The sequence below is a fragment of the Corylus avellana genome, chromosome ca2 (genome assembly GCF_901000735.1).
Source record: "Corylus avellana chromosome ca2, CavTom2PMs-1.0".
Classification (NCBI taxonomy): Eukaryota; Viridiplantae; Streptophyta; class Magnoliopsida; order Fagales; family Betulaceae; genus Corylus; species Corylus avellana.
In genome coordinates, this window is record NC_081542.1 from 40,226,385 (window position 1) to 40,243,060 (window position 16,676).

The 16,676-nt window shown below is 38.8% G+C and overlaps 1 pseudogene; it reads right to left on the reverse strand.

Annotated features, from left to right (window-relative positions):
* Positions 1-8,774: 8,774 nt before the first annotated feature.
* LOC132169777 (glutamate receptor 2.7-like) lies at positions 8,775-16,400 on the reverse strand (annotated as a pseudogene).
* Between the last annotated feature and the right edge of the window lie 276 nt (positions 16,401-16,676).

Here is a 16,676-nt window from a genome sequence, read left to right on the forward strand (position 1 = left end):
TCATACCTCAATTCGTCCTGTTCATGCAACTGCCGCTTTATCTTGTCTTGAAGAGGGTGCCTTGCTCTACTGATGTCATTAGTAACATCTGCATAGACTGGCCCAGTGCTCTGCCTTGTGAACTTGTGAGTGAGGAGGTTTTTTTACTGGATCTTTTTGTGGATCCTGCAAAACTGGTTCACTAACACCTTGGATCATACAAACATCAAAACATTTAAAATCATCTTGAGGTAATTGCATTGCATCATGTATTTTGAACTCTATTGTCTTACCATTTACCTTCATACTTACAAAGCCCTTTTTTCACACCTATTGTAGTATCCGCAGTTCTCATAAAGGGTCTTCCTAAGATGATAGGCAAGGGTGATGGCATAAGGGATTCTTTCGCATCCAACACAATGAAATCCGCAGGTAAAATAAATGTACCCACCTTTATCAACACATCTTCAAGTATACTTCTTGGTCTTTTGATGCTTCTATCTGCCATTGCAAGGTGACTGAGGTTGGTTAAAGTTCCCCCAAACCTAGCTTTTCATATACCGTGTAAGGCCGCAAATTGACCCCTGTTCCCAGATCCAGCAATGCATGCTCAAAAAGATGGTCTTCTATCCTGCAAGGAATGGTAAAACTACCCGGATCTATTAGGTTTGGTGGTAATTTTCTTAACAAAACTGCACTTACCTCTTCTGTTAGGGCCACTGTCTCATGCTCCTGAAACCTCCTTTTGTTAGTGCACCAATCCTTTCAAAATTTAGCACATGAAGGAATTTGTTTAATTGCATCTAATAAATGAATGTTGATTCCACTTTCCTCAAGGTCTCAAAAATATCCATAAGCTGCTTTTCTTTCTTTGGTTTGACTAACCTTTGAGGGAAGGGTGGTGCATTTACCTTCTCCATTTTGTTTACCTTGGAAGTTGATGCTTCATCTGGAGATGCTTGAGGTGGCTTCTCAGTTCCAATGACCTTGCCATTTCTGAGAACTGTGACTGCTTTCAGTTGCTAATGACCCCCTGGATTGGGTATTGTTTGGGCTAAAAATTCTCCCTGCTTCCTTTCACTCAGCTCCTTTGCCATCTGCCCCATTTGCACTTCTAGTCTTTTTGGATGGCTTGGTCGGCCTTTGTATTGAATTGTTTTTGATTAGCCATAAATTGGTATTGTGAAGGCACCAGAGTGTGTATCATATTCTCTAGTTGGTTCATCTTTGACTCTTGGGTCAGCTGGCTTGCTTGTTGGGGACCCTTCTGCTGTCCTTGATTGTTACTCCATGAGAAATTTGGATGGTTGCGCCACCCTGGATTGTAGGTGTTGGAGTACAGATTGTTCTTGTGGGGGTAATTGTTTTGTCCCACATAATTCACCTCTTCTTACTCTGCAAATGGAGATAACAGACACATTTCAGTAGTGTGATCTAAATGGGAACATATAGCACATATCTAGACTTGTGTGTCCTATTGAAGGGTGAGATTTTCTGAGCAGTCATGGCTTTGACAATCATATCTAACTTCTTTTCCACAGTAGCCATCTGATTTGGAGATTCCCCATTGAAATTCACTTCATACATGCCTTTGCTTTTTACTCCTCTCATTCCTCTAGAGCAGAATTGTTGGGATTGCTCACTTAGTGTTTCAAACAGCTCCATTGCTTCTTCACTACTTTTTTCCATAAGTGCTCCTCCATAAGCTGAATCAACCATCCCTTTGTTAGTATCATCTAAACCTTCATAGAAAATTTGTACCTGATCATCTTGAGGGATGTTGTGATGTGGGCACTTGAGAAACAGTGAATTAAAGTGATCCCATGCTTCAAAGAAAAGATCTCCATCTCTTTTGTTGGAACATCTGAAGTTTCCTTTTAAGCTATCTTGTCTTTTGGGCTGGGAAAAACTTCTTCAGAAACTTGGTGGGTAATTCTTCTCAAGTATGGATAGAATCTGCAGGAAAAGAATTATACCACAGTTTAGCATTATCTTTCAAAGAAAAGGGAAAGAGGACTAACCTGAGTCTCTTTGGAGTTAGGCCTTGGATGTGCTGCAACTTGCATAGATCAAAGAACTCCTTAAGATGCAAGTTGGGATCCTCAGTAGCTGTGCCCCTGAAGTGAGTCAATGCATTGAGGATTTGAGGAGAAATATAATAGTTGCCTTCCACCTCTAGTTGCTATGCTATGCATGAAGGTTGATTGAGGTTCGTTAGGACGAACGCCTACTTCATCGGTCTCCGCACCGGTGGTGGATTTGCCTCCAGTGGTCTTGGCACTATTGGTGGATTCTCTTGCAAATCTTCCATCTCAATTTCTTTCTCTTTTTCTTTGTCTCTAGGTCTTTGTCGAATTGTCCGCTCAATTTTAGGATCAAGTGGAATGACTGTTGAATATTGAGATCGACGACCTTGCATCAATTGAATTGCTTCTTCAGTCAAAGTAGCTTCAGTGTTGCTTGTCCAGATACTCCCTGGAACTGCGCTCGATCGCAAGTAAGTGTGCTCGATCGCAATGCACTCGATCGCACTCGGCTGACGTTCGATCGCAATAACAGAATCGCAAGTCTACAACCTGAAACAGAAAACAGAAAAGTTAAGAAAAATGGAAAATCTTTTTGATTTTTGATAATAACAAAATTTAAAAATGAAAATTAAAACAATACAACAAAAGGAAAATAATTCTAAACAAATTTCGCCGCAATCCCCGGCAACGGCGCTAAAAACTTCTTGTCATTATTATCTACCTAAATTAATAGGCAAATAATTGGATGTTTTACCTGCAAGTACACGAGGTCAACATAGTAGTTTAGGGTGCAAGTACGGGGTCATTTCCACGAGGATTGCTGAATATTGCTTAAAATTAATTCCAAAAGTAAACTAAAACAAAGATTGGAATTGAGTTGATAATGATAAAAGGGTAGGGCTTCGATATCTACTACTAATTATATTTAGCTAATATAACAATATGCCAATGTTTTTATCATTTTATGAATATCTAATGTATGTCAACCTAAGGGCATTGGTGTCTATTCCTTAAGCTAATGATTTCCCTAAGCAACGAATTAGGCATGTGTGTCTACTCTAATTCTTTTCTTTCTTAAAGGATTTAGCATGGGTGTCTACTAAGTTGTTATTTAAGAAAGTATAAAACTGTGGAAATCGACAAACACATGAGGCCTAGGGCATGGGTGTCTACTCCTGGTTCCCCATGTTGATTAACCCAAGAACCCGGTGTGAATTTCTTTTGTTACTTTTATTAAACCTAGGACTCGGTCATCCAAATTGATTTAACTAACTAGTTCATACCATATGCATATGTTGATCAGGCACACACATATGAGGAATTCATGAAAATAGAAATTAATCAATTTATATATCACAACAAGATCATCACAACGGCACCAATATTGAATATCAACTAAACATAACTAGAGCTTCAATCTAACCCTACTAAATAAATTAGTTACATATAAGTTTGATGTTAAACATCTTCATAAAATAAAATAAGAGAAAAGAAAAGAATAAACCCGAAACTTGAATTTGAAGAGCTCAAATTCTTCTTTTGGAAAGTATCTCTATTCTAGAGGCTTAAGAGTCTATTTATAGGCCTTTAAGAATACTCTAGAACCCCTAAAAATTGTAGGGTTTCAGCCCCAGTTCGCACTAAGCTACAAAACCCTAAAAGTTGTTCTTTCCTTATTAAGGCTGGCGACTAACTTGGCCATCACGCACGGGTGCGCTCGATTGCAGCCCATGTGCGATCGATCGCAGGTCTGTGATCAATCCTCCTTGTGCTTGCGCTCGATCATGGGTGCCGTGTGCGTTGTGGTCATCGCCTGTAGTGCATTCGATCGTAGCTCCCCTACGATTGATCGCTTTACCAGAGCCTTCCAATTTCCAAAATAGCTCTTTTTAAGTCCAAAACTTTGGAGATGGCTTCTTTTTCTTCCAATGACCTACAAAATCAAGGAAAACACATAAAATAACTAAAATGACATAAATTAACTAAAGCTAAATGATTAAAACATGTAAGTTAAGGGCTAAAAATATGGATATTTTAGCACTTAACAGCACCAAGTCGATTTGGTGTTGAATGTCATGAAGAGGTGGTAGATCCTTGGGTAACTCTACTGGGAACACATCTGAAAATTCTTCTAATAAACCATTTACCACAGCCAGCGTTTCCTCCGTGGAACCACACTCCTTGCCATATAATTGGTACACACAATCTGAATCGAGCATCTCCTTAATGAACTCATGCTTGGCTAACAAAGTTTGACCCTCCCCTTTAGAAGGTTTGGAATCTTCTTTCAGATTTGGGAGGAGAGTAAGTTTTATATTGTCTACCAAAAAACTATAGGTGTTCTTTCTCCAGTCGTGATGAGCACTCCGATCATATTGACATGGCCTTCCAAGTAATAAATGGCATGCATCCATGGCCACCACATCGCACCATGTTTCATCTTTATACTTAGTTCCAATCGAAAAATTCACAAGGCAACGTTTGGATACTATTACCTCGTTTCCTTTCTTGAGCCACTCCAAGCGATATTGTGTAGGGTGTTTCTCCGTCCCAAGGCCCAATTTTCAGACCGCTTCCTCCGCTACTACGTTCTCACAACTGCCCCCGTCAATGACAAGCTTGCACCCTTCGCCCCCAATTGTGCATGTCATCTGAAAAAGGTTGTGGCACTGGCCATCGTCTCTTTCTTCCTTCCAGGGTGTAAAACACACCCTCCTAAGCATTAATAGAGGGCTGTCATCCCCGGTAACAAATTCTTCATCAACCCCATCATAGTCGTCGAAAACTGCTTCTTTCTCATCCTGCTCCCCTTGTCCTCTGAAGGCGTCTCCCGAGTCGATGAGTAGTCCCTTACCATACCTTTTCCCTTTGCGGCAATTCGCCATTTGGTGGCTTGGTTCGCCACACTTAAAACATTTAGGCACATTGGATGTTGCGGCTCGGGTCGGTGGTCCCGTGGCGGTTGGGGTACGGCCTTCGTTTGGAGTTGGAGTGGTGCTGCGCTCCGTGAATCGCCCACTTGACCAGTTTGTGCTTCCCCCAGTTCCTCCACCGAATCCTCTAAAAGACCCTCTAGAAGCCGTCCTTTCTAGAAATAGTGCCCTTTGATGGGCCTTAGACACATTAGGGGAATCAAAGAGGTTTAGGGAATCCTGAATTTGTTGGCGCAAACCTCCAATGTATCGTGACACTAGTTGGTCGTTTGTTTCGGATAGATCCACACGTGTAAGGTACTTGTAGAATTCTTCCGTGTATTCATCCACAGACTTCGAACCATGGCTCAAATTTTGCAACTTTTGATACATGGTTTGTGTATAATTGTAGGGTAAAAAGGCTGGTCGCATATGCTTCAACAGTTTCTCCCATCTGTTGATTTTCTTCTTGCCCTACTACTTTCTTGATTGCTTCAATTGCTGCCATCACACCACAGCTCTTCCCTGAAATTTGGTTGCGACCAAAGAAACTCGTTGATCCTTAGGCACCCCTTGAAATCAAGAATTTTTCCAACTGCCACTACCCAATCCAAAAATTCTTCGGGTTGAAGACCCCCGTGGAATTCAGGAATATCGAGTTTGAAACCGCTCTCCCATCGATTGGCATGGGCTTGTACATGGGGTTGATGACCGTGTACTCTGCACCCTGCAAAGGGTTCCCAACTTCATTCTCCGTACCTTGTTCATCTTCCCCATCCAAGCTGGGCGGTGAGGGTTGGTGGCAATGCGCACAGTGGAACTCCGGATTGGCCAATCGTGTATTGGCGGTTGCAAGTTGCACCCTCAATTCTGCAATTGTGTCCTCCATAAGTTCCCATTGTGCCGCCGCTTGTTCTCCACGAACTAAGTCCTCACGTTCATACACGTTCTCCAAATTTGCATAGCGGTTACCCCTTCCTCTTGTGTTTGGCGCCATGGAAAGAAACTTAGGCTCTGATACCAACTGATGCAGCAATGGATAGTGATGAACAAGAAAATAGCAAGTAGAAGGGATAAATATTCCTAAGATTGTGAGACTATCACAAGAATCAAAGAAACCTTCTCAGATCAATAGATGCTATCCATGAATTTAAGGAAAAGTAATGAAGCAACTCAACTCTGAGTATTCTTATTGAGAAAACCAAATAACATTCATAAACTGAGTTTACTAGAGGCTATAAGCATGTATTTATAGCCTCCAATACTTCTAATAGAAGTAAAACACGGAATAGGGACTTTCAAGACCCTAATCCTAGTAAAACATGGAAAGAAAGTCAGTTTAAAGTTAATAAAACGCGGAAAAGTAACATAGTGCCCCGAGTGCGCTCGATCGCACTTTCAGAGGCTAGGTGCGCTCGAGCATGCGATTGTTCGCAGTTACAGAGGGGTATTGGTTACAAAACCAGAGACGGACATCATATTTCTAGGGGTTGGACACTCGAGCGCAGGCATCATGCGCTCGATCGCTACTCCAAGGCGCTTGAGCGCAATCAACGTGCGATCGATCGTAATTCCAGGAACTCCCTTTTCTGCAGCGCGAATCTGGGATCGCGTCACCATCTTTTGGGGTATTTTCACACTACCGTCCATTCCCGTCTTCTTCATGAAATCCCAAACACTTCGATCTACATCAGATGGGCAGTATAATATATGGTTTACTTTTACAAAGTTGCAACTTTTTCTTTGTGTATGATTTTCTTACAATTGATTTTGCAGGTTGAGTAATGTTGAGGAGTTGACTAGGGCTACCATGAAGAAATTAACTTGGGGAATGGCTGAGCACAACAAAGCTATGGTAGCTGCCAAATCTGATGAAGCAAAGAATAACGTTGTGAGTTTGTTCTCAGGAGATCCTGTTTTCTGTAGGAGCTTTTTTGTCATCATTTATCTTACATATTTTCCATTTAATGTGCAGGAAACTCAAAAGCAGAATACAACCACTGGGTTGCGGACATGTAATAACATTTTGGCAATGACAAAGGTGCAAAGGAGCAAAGTTTTTGCGTCTATATATATGGTATTTTATTTATTTACTGTAAAAACTGATATTTCATTTCTATATCCAGCCATTACATTCAAAAACACCCTCGTTTATTGGAGATAAAAGTATCAACCTATCTTGGAAAGAAGCAACAAAACCTTCTGTTCCCGCCACAACTGGGTACGAGAGCTCTTCCTGATTATCTTCTTCCTCCCCTGCTCCCTACACTCTCTCTCTCTTTATGGTAGACACATTTATATCTTGTGTGAACTGCTGCTATATAAAGGGCCGTGGAGCTGGTGGTTTGCAAAACCAACTGGTTAATAGAGCAGTGGAAGATTTGTCTCATGGTGGGAGAAGTGGGACTAGAGGCAGAGGGAGAGGGTGGGGTGGACGTGGAAGAGGAAGAGGCTACCGGTAGCCTAGGTGTGTGCCCAGAGTAAGAAGGCATTCGATTTCACAAAAATTGGTATGCACCAGAAGTATACAACTAGAAGCCATTGATTTATTGAAGTTCTCTGCTGGAGCTAGTTTTGATTCATAGAGGAAGAAACTGATGAGTTTCTAGATATTATTTGTTGTCTAACACTAGGAATCATGTTCCTCTGGAGCTTGTCCGGTGGATTTTTAGTGCTTTGAGTTCTTAATCATTTCGAATTTAACTGATGAAAGCAGTAGCCGGGATTGATTGAGGAATCTTAATTTGCATGCCTCTTACTTTGTGTATGCATGCGTATGTATCTTACTGACACTTGACAGTTAAACTTGCACCCAGAAGAATCATTTTATAAATTCTGACGATTTGTAGAATATAATATGTTTGGTTGAATGAGAACTTGAGAAAGGTGAGTGATTGTCATTAACTGTGAAAGGGATTTGCAAACTAGCTTTATATCTTTGTTACTGTGATGCGTGTGCCTATGAAGAAATATTATACTGGTACATGGCCTACACAGGAAATTTTATTCTCAGCCTTCATCTGTGTGATCCTCCTTAACATTCAGGAATCCATAACATTTTAGTCTACGTTGGCAGGCGAAGAATGAAAGGTGCTATAGGTGGCCAGAAAGTAGGGCTGTAGTTGAGTCGAGTCAAGCCAAATATTGAATGTTCAAAACTCTGATTATTTAATGATATTTCGAACATGAGCTGAACTCGAACTTGTCACTGAGTTAGATGATTTGTTCAAACTTATCTCATTTATTATTGGAACGATTTTGAACTTGTTCACGAGCTCTTTAGTTAATTTATTCATTCCTTATATAAAGTAAATATTATGATTTTTTTTTTGTACATTCATTTTGATTATCAGTTAATTAATTATTAGTTAATATTTTATCATTTGAATTAATTAATAAATTAACTTAAACTTTAAATAATCTAATCTTGAATTTATATACCTATATATATGTTTTATAGTAGGTATATAAATTCATTATGTGTGCACACATTTATACATACAAAAACAGTCATGTACAAACAATGACAAATGTTTATATCTAGACTGATATTAACCATGCAAAATATATATATTACATTAGAAAGAGAATTCCTAGATACCGAAGAAGTTCTAACTACGAAATTAAAATAATATAATAAAAATAAATATATACGAGTTTATATGAGCTACGAGTTGCTTTTATATGAATATAACTCGTTTAATAATTGAGCCTAATTTTATGTTCACAATAGGCTCATTTGTTAAACGAATCGAATTCAAGTCAAGTTTATACGAACAAGTATTAAGCGGATCGTCAAATGAACTTATTCGTTTACATCATGATGAACTCCCACCTCGATGAACATTCATTTCATCTATTGTGTCTCATTCGTACCTGATATATTTGCCCGAGTTCGAGCGTTTCTTCGGTTCTTGACATAAAAGTATTTTACAAGTTTAGCTGTTTTCTTCAATAAGCTGTCATCTGTGTCTGCCAAAGCTGGAGTTCTTCGTGGATTCTTGATGCTCAAGTATCTTACGAGTCTAACCATCTTCCAAACGCTCTCATCGCCCGGAGTAACGTTTCGGCCTTCACAGGCAACTTGATGTTGCCGCCGATGACATATTACCGACAGTACAAGACAAATGGCAGAGGTGGCAACAGATAGTAGATAGAGAACCTCAAAGCTCCGGAAGCTCAGTCTTTGAGGTTCGCTGAAAGTTATGGTGGGTGAGCACTCATGCGAGGGAGTCAACCATTTCTCTTGCAGTGACATCAAATCCCCCTTCTCGGATAGATTTAGAATGGCTACAGAAAAGTCCCTCACAAATGGCGAGCCTTTCTGGAAGGCCTGAATGGGGGAGAAAAAGAAGATTTCAAAAGAGTGAAAAATCAGACAGTAATGGATGGATGGAAAAGGAAAAGGCAAAAACAAAAACAACTCACAAAGCCCAATCCTCCAAATCTGGCGGCACGTATGGTGCCAGTGAATCCCTTGCAATACTTATCGAGGAAGACTTTCTCATATGGGAGTTCAAGAAAGGCAGCAGATATATTGTTGCTTTTGAATTCCTTTGGGTAGCCGTCTTCACTGCTGACATTCACGATATTCTCCGGCTTGAAGTTAAGCACATTCTGCAAGTATTTATGTACGAACGAATCGCCATCACAGCCAACTTTCAAGTTGTTGTTCTTCAACCACTCAATATCTGTAACGTTTGGTTGCAGTTGTTGCACTGTGAGCAATGAAGACAGACTAGCAGTGTAGCTCGAGGTTAGGATCAACACCAGAAAGAGCCACACTGCAACAACCATAGGTGTTAAGTTGTTGTGTACTTTCTCCACTGCAAAATGAACTCATCTGGTATTATGAGTGCTTTTAAATCATAAGTAAACCAATGTTTTTGTAATAACAGAAACAGAAAACAGAAAAAAATGAAATGTTCTTAAGGTTCATTATTGAGTCAAACTCCGACGAATTGGTATGCATTGAGGCTCCGTTTGTTTCGTCGTAAAATGATTTATGAAAAATGTTTTCCGTATTTTCGAATGTTTGGTGCGACGTAAAATAATAGTTAACGGAAAATATTTTCCCTTTGACCGTAAATTCTTCTTTAACTTTCAGAAAATGGTTTACAGTTTTTAAAACTATTTTCCAAACCATAAACCATTTTTCGACTTTTAGCATCTCATTTTCAAATTGACAAACATTGACAAGACCCGCCCAGGACCCACTCGAGACTTTTAAACACTAAATTACGAAATGTCAATGTCGGGTCTTGGGTGGGTCCTGCTAGGGCCCCGGGTTTATCCTGAAGGGGTCCTGATAGGGTCTACGAGGGGTCCGGGTGGGTCCAAGGTGAGTCGCAGTGGGGTTCTTGCAGGACTCGGTTCAGACACCTTAAGACTTGGTCGGGACATTTTTGGAATTTAAAGTTTAATATGATTATATATATATAATTTGTGATTTTCCGTACACGCCAAACGTACACCGTAAAATGTTTTTCAAGAAATCATTTTTCAATAAAATATTTTCCAACAGAAAGCATTTTACGTCGTAACAAATGGAGCCTGAGTTATAACAAGTCAAACGAGAATGTCCTCAAAGTTTGTATTCTAGCAAGAGAGACATACTCGAATTTGAAAACTAGAAGGTTTTGAGAGAGAGAAAAGATGAGAGAATTTTCTGTATATTGATACTTACTATGAGCAAAGAATAGAGAAGAGAAGGTAAACCAAAGTGCAGTGCTAATCTGATTCTTCCATGTGCCACCAAATTCGGGATTGGATTGGCGCTCAAGGAGCCAAACAATGATCATTGTGTACAGCAAGAGGGCACAGTCACCGCCCACATGCTCCAGCTGAAAGGCTTGGTAAACGTCAATGGTGACCCTTCTGGTTTTGCTGGAACTATTATCGCCAAACCAGACTCAGCATATGGAAGTGTAAAATCCGCATATTGCAACCGATTGGCCAGTATAGTCACGTCGCCGATCACAGCATCATAAGTCTTTTTATTGTGATATTTATTGTGATATTTTCACCCACATCACAACCATATATATAAATCCTAGTTAGAACAAATAATTGTAACCATATAAAAGAGAAAAAAATAAAGGAATAAAGATTCAAGTTATTCATAGATTTTTTCTTTTCTTCTCTGAAAAAGGCAGATAAGGGAGACCAACTATGATTATTCTACTTGGACGTGTTCAGTTGGTACTTAAAACACAATACAAACGGGTGGGATATAATTATACAGGCCAAAAAAATGTTTATACAAAATTGAGAAAAGTATCTTGTTCGAGACCACAATAGCAATTTGAAAATGTGAAAATATCTACATATTTAAACCGGCAGGCAAGGAGGCGTGTCTTTAAAAAGGTAGGATTGTATAGGTCGAACAACTAATTTAAAAGTCGAATTGTGAGTTTACCAAACCTGATTTTAAAGGAGTATTTCTAGACAAAAGGTATTACCTTGTTATAGATGTGATAAACCAGGTCGTCGTAGGTGCCATTGTACGCCACAAATTCAAAAGGCAAATCATACCCTAAGAGCTCTGTCAGGTTCGAGAAAATTTGAATGCAAAAACCATCATATTTGTTGTGATTCGGTGTCTCTCCATACTCGACCTTCACAAACTTCTCGAACGTTGTTCTCCCCGGAACTCCAATCTTCAGTGGCCTTGCATTTGTCGGCATTTCCCAACCTTTCGGAGTCCGGTTTAAGTGCCCAGGCCAAATTACTTGACGGCCGGCGAAAGTTTTCAGGGTATTACCAACATTTTCACTTTCATTTTTCTCTTCACTTTTTCTGAAACCAAGATCTGGTGTCCAAAGGCCTATTTCCTCGTATCCCTTTCCATTGTTCCCAACAACGTTAATAATCGTCAATGTATTATTATTAGTGTCTATGAGCTGGCCTTCTTCGAAACGTATTTTTCCACTTAAACCAGAGAAATTGCTTGACAACATATTCTCTAACAACATCTCTTTTTTTTTCTTTTTTTTTTTTTTCTAACAACATCTTTGGAGTACTAGTAATGTTACTTGCCATTTTCTTTATCGCTTGTATAACAATTCCAATGCTGTCGTATGCTCGCAGGGCATAAATTCCAGGGTCAGAGTTATCTTCCTCTCGATATTCACTTCTGAAAACTTTCTGAAACTGTGAATGAAAATGGTGATTCTCAGAATAGTAGTTAGTCTTGATTCCTAATGCACCTTCCATGGGGGATATAACAGAGTCATTAACAGAGTGTAGCAAATCTGCAATGTTGTCTGCAATAATCCAAGCTGAGTCATTTCCTACGAGTCCCATCTGCTTGGCTTCTCTGAACAAATGAGTCGCCATCTCTAATGTTGACTGAAGAACTATGAAAACCCGACACTTTGTTTTGTTCAGGAGCTTATCCAGCTCTTCATGGACAACATGTTCCGGGTCGGACACCAAAGAATGTGGTGGGAGAACCAATCGGTTCTCAATTTCCGAACCAACATTTCTGAGAGTCTCAGATAAAACTGCTAACTTGCCGGAATCGCCACCATATGGTTCATCTTCATAAATGGCTATGACCCTTTGCCAATTGTAGGCCTGAACAATATCTGCAATACACTTTATTTGCTCAGAACCATTTTTAGCCATTTGTATCAAATAAGGCCAACGAAGTGACGTTTTGGGTGGGTTGATGGCTGGTGCTGCAAACGAAATGACTGGAACATGAGCTTGCCCTCCAACATCAGCTACTACAGCGGCTTCCTGCCATGTGTGCATGCCAATAATCACTTTCACCTTTTTCTCTCTAATGAATTCTTCAGCTGTTATACCAAAATTTAGAGATTCCATTAATGTACATTGTTAGCACATTTTAGTATTGAATGCTGAAATGTTAAATGAAAATGTAAGGGAGTTTATATTTAATTAAAGGATAGTTAGTTCTTAGACTGTAACTCTTAGCCGTCTCTGTTTTATAAACAATCACCATGAATGACAATGAATTTTTTTGATACGGTTCACTACCTCCCTTTAATCCGGTCAAGAGTTCTTGCAAAACAAAGACACATGGATGACTTGTTGTAAATACTAGTGGGAGACACTCTGACGCCTAAGTGAGTAGGGTTATCTCTGAGTAGGGGGCTGAAGTAAGAGTAAGAGGATGTAATGTGTGTACCCTTGACTTAGGGCTTGTGGTCTTTTGTAGAATTACTATATATAAGTGATGTAGATCAAAGTGCTTGGGAATTCATGAGGAGGATTGGAGCATATGTAAGTGTGAAGGGGGCCCAAGAAACTGTGTCCGCTAGAGGAATCAAGTCGAGAGCACAAACTCGTGCTAAGGAGCGATCAAAACAATTGTAGGAACCTTCGTTCGATAGCCCGTCCAAACGGTCAAGCGAACGGGACACTCTTGGGAGTTCTCCATAGTAATTCTCGAGGCATCCATTCGATGCCCCGTTCGAACAGCCTAGCGAATTAACAGCCAACATCGAAAATTCTCCATAGTAATTCCCGATACGTCTGTTCGAATGCCTATGTTATGTTTTCAGTTTACGTTCTTCAATTTCAGTTTTATTTTGCGACCATCTGAACGGAGGTATGTTCCATTCGAACAACCAACATAAAGTTGTTAACCGACTAATTTCTATTACTACTAGGGTTATGAGTTGTGGAGTCAATAAATACATGCTTATAACCTCAAGAACGTAGTTTTTGATATTTATTCAGTTTTTATCAATAAAAAAGCTCAGAGTTGAGTTTCTTCTACATTTTTTCTTCAAACCCTAAATAGACTCGAGCGTTTTAAGAAGATTTTTTAGATCCTTAATAGAATCAAGGTTTTTAAGCAATATTGTTCCTTCTCTTGCTGCTTGTCTTTGCACCCACGACACCACGCTACATCAGTAAGACAAGTAGGGCATGTATGTAAAACTCCAGGAGTTGGAGTGCCAATGAGAAAGGTGAATGATTCTTGGGGATGCCTTTCATTCCTAGTGTCATTTTAATGGGTTCTTTTCGTATATGGTGTGAAGGTCTATATTAGGTGAATTTGAGGGAAAATTATGTCCAACCTGGAGAGGATGGTGTAGACCATTTTGCTAAGACTTTATGGACAAGTTTAAGCAAAGGAAGAAAGCTTCTAGAGGGTTGGCCTTTGATTTTGAAAGCACCCAAGAGTTCCCTTGAGTCTTGCTCAAGAGTCACTTATGTTCGATCGGGCCTTTGACAATTTCATCTAAAAACCAATTGGTATCCATTAAGGGAAGTCAAATCCTTTTACGGCATTCAAAATCGCACCTCGTAAGATATGTTCTAAGAGCCGTCCAAGTTAGCAGAGTGGCATTTATTGAACCTCAACAATCCCTCCCTCAACATGACGTTCTCGCGATTCGAATCCATGACCCTAGCTCTGATACTATTTGTTGGATTAGGTCTTTGACTATCTCATCTAAAAACTAATTGGTGTCCAGTGAGGGAAGCCAAATCCTTTTATGGCACTCGAAATCACACCCCGCGAGGCTGGTTCTAAGAGCCTTTCAAGTGAGCAGATTGAGCAACACTGTTGAACCTCAACAACTTAAAATAAAAATTGTGGCAAGATTTTTACTCGACTGTTGTTCAATGATTGCCCAAGCAAGATGCTATGGCAATCAAATAGAAAGTTTGCTTCATGTTTGCTGCACCCTCGGTGGAGCGAGATTGTGACTAATCATATGATAGAAAGTTCGCTAAAACGAGTTTGTCATTAGTTTAATAGAGGTTATTTTGTAATAAAGGCTACTCATTATTGTCAATAAGAATACTCCGAAGGGGTTTTTTTCTTCACTTTTCGTATAGTTCCTATATTTTTTCAAGTTTTGTAGAAGAGTTGTGAAGTTTAGTATGTGTGGTATCAACTTTCCACTCTGCCATGCTACATTAAAAACATATATAGCATATTCTCCAACGCAAGCAATAACTGGGAACATTTTATTTTGTAAATCTTTTCTATTAATATTAAAATGAGGAACAATAGAATCTGGCAAAATGATGATAAGCGATCGAAACTCATATATAATAGCAACCAACTAATTAAAGTCAACGGTGTCTGATAAAAATAACATATAAAATATAAAAGATACAAAAATAATGATAGAATCAAGATGCAAAATATTAAGGATAATGAAAAAGAAAATAAAAAAGAGGAAAAATAAACATTGTATGTCATTTGTTTTTCTAAGCCCTTGTAACATGTGGCCTTCTCTCATTTTATTTTTCTTAAAGCCTTTAACGTTCCTTTGACCTTTTTTTTTTTTTTTTAGGGTGGCCAGGCATGCATGTTCTTAAATCATTTTACAGTGCAAAATGTGTTTTATTGTATATAACGGTGTTTATATATCTTATTAATATTTTTAAGTAATTAACAACTATTAAGTTATTAGAAATGATAAAAATCATTCTTTCAACTATATATTTCCGTATAGTGAATGGGTGAATCTACTATTAAATTTTTGTACAATCCATATAAGTCCAAAAATCTAACGATAAATCTATTAGATTTACAAAAAGAAATAATTGAAAAAAATGATCTCTTAAGTTATAAACATAACTTACCGATTGAAGCTACTGTAGCTCCTCTAAGGTCGTCCGGGAAATGGGGAAGCACTTTGTGAGTCTTCGACTTTTTGTTGTGGTTTTGAGCTTCAATTTCCATGGCTGTTTTCTCTTCTTTTCCCATACGGCTTTTAACATCAATGATAACACCTATACCCGTAACTTCGTTATTTTTTGCTTCAGCTCCATAGAAGAAGATCACAGTAAACAAATATCAGTGCGGGAAGAGCAACCAAGCTCTCGAAACCCCGCTAATTACTTGCATCTGACGGTACTGCATAGGGCAGATGGGACGTCGAATACTGTTTTGGCAACCTTATCAACATCTTCTATGTACGTCCGTTGATCATCATCTGAGAAGGAACAAGAAAACGCGTTATCTGGAAGAATATGAATGTGGAATATTGCATCTTTGACTTTGTCTTGTATGGAGTCGAATTTTCTTGGCAATGATCAAGGGAATCCACCAACGTTAATTAGTCATTGTTAGACTTAAAGTCTCCAAACGTCAGTTTGGATATTTAACAAGGATCAGACATTAATTGAGAAAGTTCGAATTTGGAAGGGTAGTATGCTTTGTGCGTGATTCTTCGAGGAAAGACACCTTTGAAAGCCTAGCGGAAATGGTCAATAGAGACGTCAAATTTCTCTGGCTCTGTTTGGCATTGGTTTGGAACCGTTTAGTGGCCCGGATTGTAGGAAAACTTGATTGATGTGATATAAAAAAAATAAAAATATTGAGAGTTTGAATTTTTTTTTGATGAATAGTAACAGGCTCTTTCGAGACAGAGCCTCTAATTCTATCAATGGTTGCGTGTCAAAGAATATCAATATATAACAAGTAACAACATCCTCTTGCCTAGGAAAATACCTTAATAGATGTATGAGGAATACCTGACAGTTTCATGTTTTATAAACAATTTTTATGTTTGATTTTCATCACCTTGCCAAGACACCTATTAATTAATGCAATTTTTACTTAAGAAACTTCTATTTGCTCTGTTAGTACATATCTATGACCTACATTAATTCTAAGTATATTAAAAGAATTGTCTAATTAATTAAATATCCTTTGGTTGTAATAATGTTTATAAAACATGAAATAAATTTTATTTGTTTATCTATGAATATATCAAACCAATTTTGATTTGTTCAATCTTCAAGCTTGACTAGTCAAATAATT